We start from the raw sequence: 6,214 nt of genomic DNA, 5'->3' as shown, positions 1-6,214 counted from the left end.
GCCCGGCGCCGCCTCCTCCCGCCGCCGCTGCCGCCGCTCCGGGGGCGGGGAACGGGCGGGGGGGTCCGCACTGCCCGCCGGCTGCGCGGACGGAGCGGCGGGGCAGGGGCGGAGCGCAGCCCTGCGTTTGCTCCTAAGTTCTGGCTGCGGAGCCGCCGCCCCCGGGCCGGAGCCCCCCGGCCCGCAGGGCCCCGCACGCCGCCCCCGGTGCCCACAACGAGTGCCGGCGGCGTGGCTGCTTGCGCCGGGCGCGGGTGATCAGTCCCGGCCGCGGGCAGCGGGGATGCGCCGGAGGCAAGGGCAGAGCCCCCGGGAGGGCAGCTCCCTGTCAGCCGCAACACCGGGGCCGGCAGCGACGGCCCCCAAACCAGAGACCCTCCGCATCCGCCTGCTGACCTCTCTTTAGCTGCCCACGGCTCACGGGGCCACCGCTTCTCCCTCGCTCCTCAGCTCCCACCTCACTTCATCAGCTGGAAAAACTTCTCCCGCTGGGCAAATTAATTTCCCCACGTCTGGAGGCCATCTGGTCCAAGCCCCTGCTCAGGTGGGACACCTACAGCCAGTTTCCTAGGACCATGACGGGATGTCTTTTGCGTATCCCCGAGGTTGGAGACCTCACACTTCTGGGCAACCTGTGCCACTGCTCAGTCACCCTCACAGTAAAAGTGTGTTTCCTGATGTTCAGAAGGAACCTCCAGTGTTTTGGTTTGTGCCCATTGCCTTTGACCCTGTCACTGGGTACCATCAGTACCTTTGTGGCAAAGGCACATCGCTGGTTCACATTTTATTTGGTATTTCCATGACGTCCAGGTCGTTTCCTGCCAAACTGGTTCCCAGCTGGGGCCCCAGCATATACTGGTGCATGAGATTGTTCCTCCCCAGGTGCAGCCCTTTGAAAGGAGGTTCCTGTCAGCCCATTTCTCCAGCCTGTCTTGGTCCCTCTGGATGGAAGCTTGTATTTCTGGTTTATCAGCCAGATAAAGATATGCAGCTCTTCCCAGTTTTGTGTTGGAATCCTAAACTCCACCATCTCATAGTCACTGCAGCCAAAGCTGCCTTTGACCTTCACAACCCCAACGAGCCTCTCATTGCTGCTTAGTACGAGGTCCAGCAGAGCATCTCTTCTTGTTGGTTCCTTTATCACTCCTGAAGCTTGGGGTGTTGCATCTGCTTTCTGAAGCTGGGTCCATGTTGGAGCTTCTGCCCTAGCAGGGACAGCTGCTTCTACATCTGCTGGGAAAACCATTCCATGGTGTGTCACCACCTCATCTGAGGCTGTCACATTGATACTAATTCAGCTGATGTCCCTTCTTCATGCCCTTCTGTGCAAACTGGTGTGTCTATTAAAAAAGAATACATCTGTATTGCAGCAGTTCTTGGGTTTGTAGCTCTTGGAGCAGTTCTGGTGGATAGCACAGCAAAGGAACATGCTGAATATCCTGCTGAAAATCATTATTACAGCAACAAGGCCAACTGCTCCAATTACACTAAATTTCAAATTAAACACATCTTTAGTGGCCTCAGGGCACAACATTACAGTAAATGACTCAAGCAAGGGCTTTGTCAGACAGGTGCCCAAGAAATAAGGCTCAACAGGTCCTGTAATATCACAGCAGTTGAGAGGGAACACATGCCAGCTCCCTGTACTTCAACCCCTCTTGCCAGCTGGATGGGCTGCAGCCATCCCACTCCCACTCCCCCTCCTGCAGGCCTACAGCATGTGGCCCCTCAGAAAAGCTGTGCAATTCTTGGTTCATCCCCAGACAAATATTTGAGACCTGGTCAAGCATCACAAGACCGCAAACATGATATGACTCCAAAACAAAGGACCTGAAAGCATATTGGTCCCTTCTCACTAGGCACTCAGCTCGTATTTTCAAGTTTTCCTCAGCAGTGGCTGGGAACCTTTCTCTTTGGTTTCAAAACAATTTTCTCATCACACATTCAGAAGGGCAGGGGACGCTAAAATCCAACATTGCAAATTCTGAGTGAGGAAACAGCTGTACTGTCATGGCCTCACCAAATGTCTTTGTGCTTGCAGTGCTTTGTACCGTGTGCCCAGTGCTCTGCCTCTCCTGTACAGCATGTCGCTGAGACAGCAGGGCATAGGTCTGAAGGTGACCAGGATTTTAAATTCAAACATTCTTATTCCTCAAATAAATGTTCATTAAAAACACTCCAGAGTCTTTATCTCCCTGTAATAAATTGATCTTTTTTTGTTGTTGTCTGAAGAGTGAATCTCCTGAAGGAAAAATTGATGGTATTTTTTTCTGGCATGAACTTGCTCTTTTTCAACAACTAGAGAAAGGTGTCAACGTGCCATAGCCTGCTGAACTCTGTAATGAATCAAACAGCCACCTGAGGGTACTCGGTATTGTCAATACCGACCTTTACAGCTCCTACCAGAACTGGCACTGGCATACGTCACCCCTTTGTGCCATTGCCAGCTTCTTTTTGCCAGCTGTTTCCTTCCATCATCTGCTCGGATGCTGCAGCTTCCCCCAGTATGACCAGGGCAGGTAACAGACTGGGCTGCACCCCTTCCCCAGCATGGCAAGGCAAAGCTGACAGGCTCGGACCAAAGTACTGGCTTTTGGCTTCTTTTAGACCACATCCATCCAGGGCTCTGAAAGTCCTTTTTATCCCAGAATCAATGCAGCCCCCAGCCCCCACCAAGCAGGAAATGCAGCAGGAACTACCGAGCTGTCGCTTACCCATTAGATGAGATAAAAACACTTCAGTGCACTCAGATTCTAGCCCAGGCATGGCATTTAATGAATGCTCTTGTCATTTTTCACTTTGTTGCTGGTAATTTGGCTGTCTTCGCATGCAGGTGGCTTACTACAAGTGGGTAACTAAAAGCCTTTCAGATCTCCTGACCCTGCCACATCCAGCTCCCAAATCTCAGAAGCTCATGGCGCTCCCTGGATTTATTTTGACGTTATACATCAATCTCAGACTGAGCAACAAAAGGGGAGTATGAAAGGAGAAGATACATCTTAGGCAAGAAAATTAAATAAAATTAGTGGCAACATCGATCAGCCAGGTCAGTGCTGCCAGCAGAGCAGAAAACAGCCAGCAGAGATGGGCAACGCCAGCTCTCTTTAAAAAGCAGCACCAACTTTAACCCAGCACAGCCCCTGCATCTCCATTTCACACTCCCTGGAATAGGTGCAGCTGGCTTGGCTCTCTTCTGAGGCATTGACAGCTTTATAGTCAAAGGCTTGTCATTTCTCATTTGATCTCCCTCCAGCCTCCCTACCTGGTATATATTCTCATACGATGTTCAGAGCACTGGTAAAAGAGGCTTTACAGTTGCACTAAATGCTTTTTTTATAGCTGCTTCAAAGCTATTCAGAAATTTTTCTTGGTATTACCATTATCTGTGCTTTTCTGTTCTTCCCCAAAATTGTTCAATTTCACAGTTACGTCTGTTAGGCAGAATCAGAAAGCAAGTGTGTATTTTAGGTTGGCAAAACTGAAAAATCCTTCTGCTGTCTCCCCCTGTGAGTTACTGTAACAGCTTTTGCCTTCAGGAAATTCAGCCAGCTTTCCCATTTCAGTGTAAGGGTCACATTTTGTTCCAAGATGCCTGCAAACAAATACTACCGAGGTAGAGGAATGAGGTGATAGCTAAGGGAAAGAATTTGGTGCCTAAGACTTGTCAATTAAAAAGAAACTAACCACAAAGTCTAATCTCAAGAGAAATTTAACTTATTTTGAAACTCCACTGGAAAAAAGCAGCAACGTGTTGAAACTGGAAATATGCTGGTGAGATGTTTTGTTCTCCTAAATACAGCAAAACTGAGTTCACCTACAAAGGTGAAAGTGATCTATTGCCTGTGCTCAGCAGAGCAAGAAAGTAAATAATAAGCAAAACAAATAAACAGTCAGATGTTAAGCTCTGGCAGTGTTAGAAAATGCAAGATGTCACTAGTACCAGGAAAAGGATTTAACCCTTCTTTCTTTGCCCACTGACACTTGTCAGGGCAGCAAAAGGTGATCTGTGCCCATTCTCAGATCAGAAGGAAAAAATGGGCTGTTCCCACTACCTTGATTGCTGGCTGCTTGGGACAGAGGCTGGGTGACACAGCAGGCTTGTGGCACACCACTGTGGCAATTTAACACAATCTTCTGTCAAGCTGTACAGCCTTTTGGCATCTCATCCCCCCAGAAGAGGAAAATTCCCTGCCCTGTCCAGCCCCTCCTTCCTTAGGCACAAGGAAAGATTTAACCTCTCCCTTGTTCCAGAATATGTGAATTTACTTCAGAGCCTCTGACAAGCTTTATATAAGCTCATTTGCTGACTTAGCCTTTTTAATTCTGGGACACTGTGAAACATTTTGACTGTACCAAGCAGGGGCGGGTACCCACTCTATTCCTACATAGCCCAGGCACGCAGCCATTCTCTGGGCAAAACACACAGTTCCTGCTCTCATCCAGAATCCTGCTGGGGAAGATGTGTAATAAACACTTCAAGAGGAGTGACCTGGAGCAATTAATGCCTTCCAGGATAGGCTGTAATTAGAAGGGAAGAGATTCTGCTCTATTTAGAGCCCCAGCAAGATTTTTCTGTATCAGTTTGAGCCTTTCTTAATCTCTGCATCAGGTTGTTCCCCTTAGGGAAGGGCACATTGCCCACCTGGGACACCGTGCTGCTACCAGCCCTGCTTGTTTCCCATCCCCTGTTGTAAAGTGCAGGTGAAAAACAAGCACAAGTTGTGCTTTACTTTCCCAGTTTCCACGTGCCCCTGCTGTCTCCCATCCCTGAAGGTTCCCATTTCTCTCCTCACCAAAGCAGAGCTGATTGCTGCATTAATAGCCACTCTGACAGCAAACCTCAGCGGATTCCTAGAGGGCAGAACAAAACAGAGCTGCACTGAATTTGATTAAGGGGCCAGAATAACCTTTAACAGAGTCACCTGGGGCAAGGAGGCAGACAGCTCTCCAGCTGAAAGCTCACACAGTTTTCCTCACAGCCTAGGGGACAGGGCTCCTCACTCGAGGGGAATGGCAACCCAGTCACATTGCTCTGTTGGAGCTGGCATGCAGAGGGATGGTCACAGCCCTCCATTTACATGAGAGGTGACTTCTGAGCCCCCAGCCAGGAAGGGGAAAGGAGTACCTCTGGGGCTATTCACATCATTTAATCTGGGCCTCTGTACTGCTTAGAGAACCCCTTTATCTCTGTGTTGAGCTTATTAACTCAGACAGTAAGCAAATTACTTTCTGGAAGGGATGAAAAATCTCCAGAAGTGAAGATGTCATGAGAGCAGCAAGCCTCAGATCCTCTAAAGCTTTTGTCTGGGGCAGAAGGACAAGCAGTATAAAGCTCAGTAAAGCCAGGAGGTTGATGACAAGGCACAGGAGGTTTAGGCTTAGCTCTGCCTGTTTTAGGGATATGACCAGAGCCCAAAGAAGTGACTGCCAAACCCTTGCTGTACCAGGTTTGAGGAGCACACATCAGGGAGCTGAGCACAGCAGCCAGCAGGACAGGCCCCCCAGGACCCAAGACAGATGAGCAGCTCAGAGATGACACCTAAATTCAACCAGAAGTCCAGATCCTCAGAGAAGCTCACAGTGATAAGGCCAGATCAGCACCAAACCAGTCAGTCCCTAGGTCAGAGCCAAGGTCTGCTGATGGCAGCCATAGTCAGACACCAACCAGGAATCACTTGGCAGTTCCACAGTAGTAGAAGATGACCAAGATCAGGAAGGCAGTCCACGGATCACAGCCCAAAGCAATAGGTACTGTGAGCAGACACAGGGAGATGTGAACCAGTACTCCCCTCCCAAAGCTCACACAGGCCCCAGGCTGAGCTTAAATAGAGCATCAGGCCATCGGTGTGGATAGAGGCCCAGGAGAGCCTTGCCAGGGCAATTAAGGCTTATTATTACCCTCAGAGCCTAGACAAGATAAACCTCTCTCCTTGAACAGTGACTTAAGAAGGTGAGGGGGAGTTCCTGTCAGTGGGCAAAGTACCTTCACTGGGTGGAACCCAGAGGTGGTTTGTATCTTTCCTTACCAAACTGAAAAGGCTAATGTAATCTTCAGAAAAACTCTTGGTATTTTATTAGGTGACTAAGCTGGAATGTGGGTATGTATTTTCAGAGTGGAGGGATCAGCCTGTACATGAAGAGGGCTAGTCACTCTTGGCTCTGAGGAGAGCCGGTCACTGACTCATGGGGACTATTGGTACTCCTACATATGTGT

The sequence above is a fragment of the Corvus kubaryi genome, unplaced genomic scaffold (genome assembly GCF_017639235.1).
Source record: "Corvus kubaryi isolate FWS band 111438036 unplaced genomic scaffold, C.kubaryi_AGA036_p1.0 136, whole genome shotgun sequence".
NCBI lineage: Eukaryota > Metazoa > Chordata > Aves > Passeriformes > Corvidae > Corvus > Corvus kubaryi.
This window is presented reverse-complemented; position numbering follows the sequence as displayed.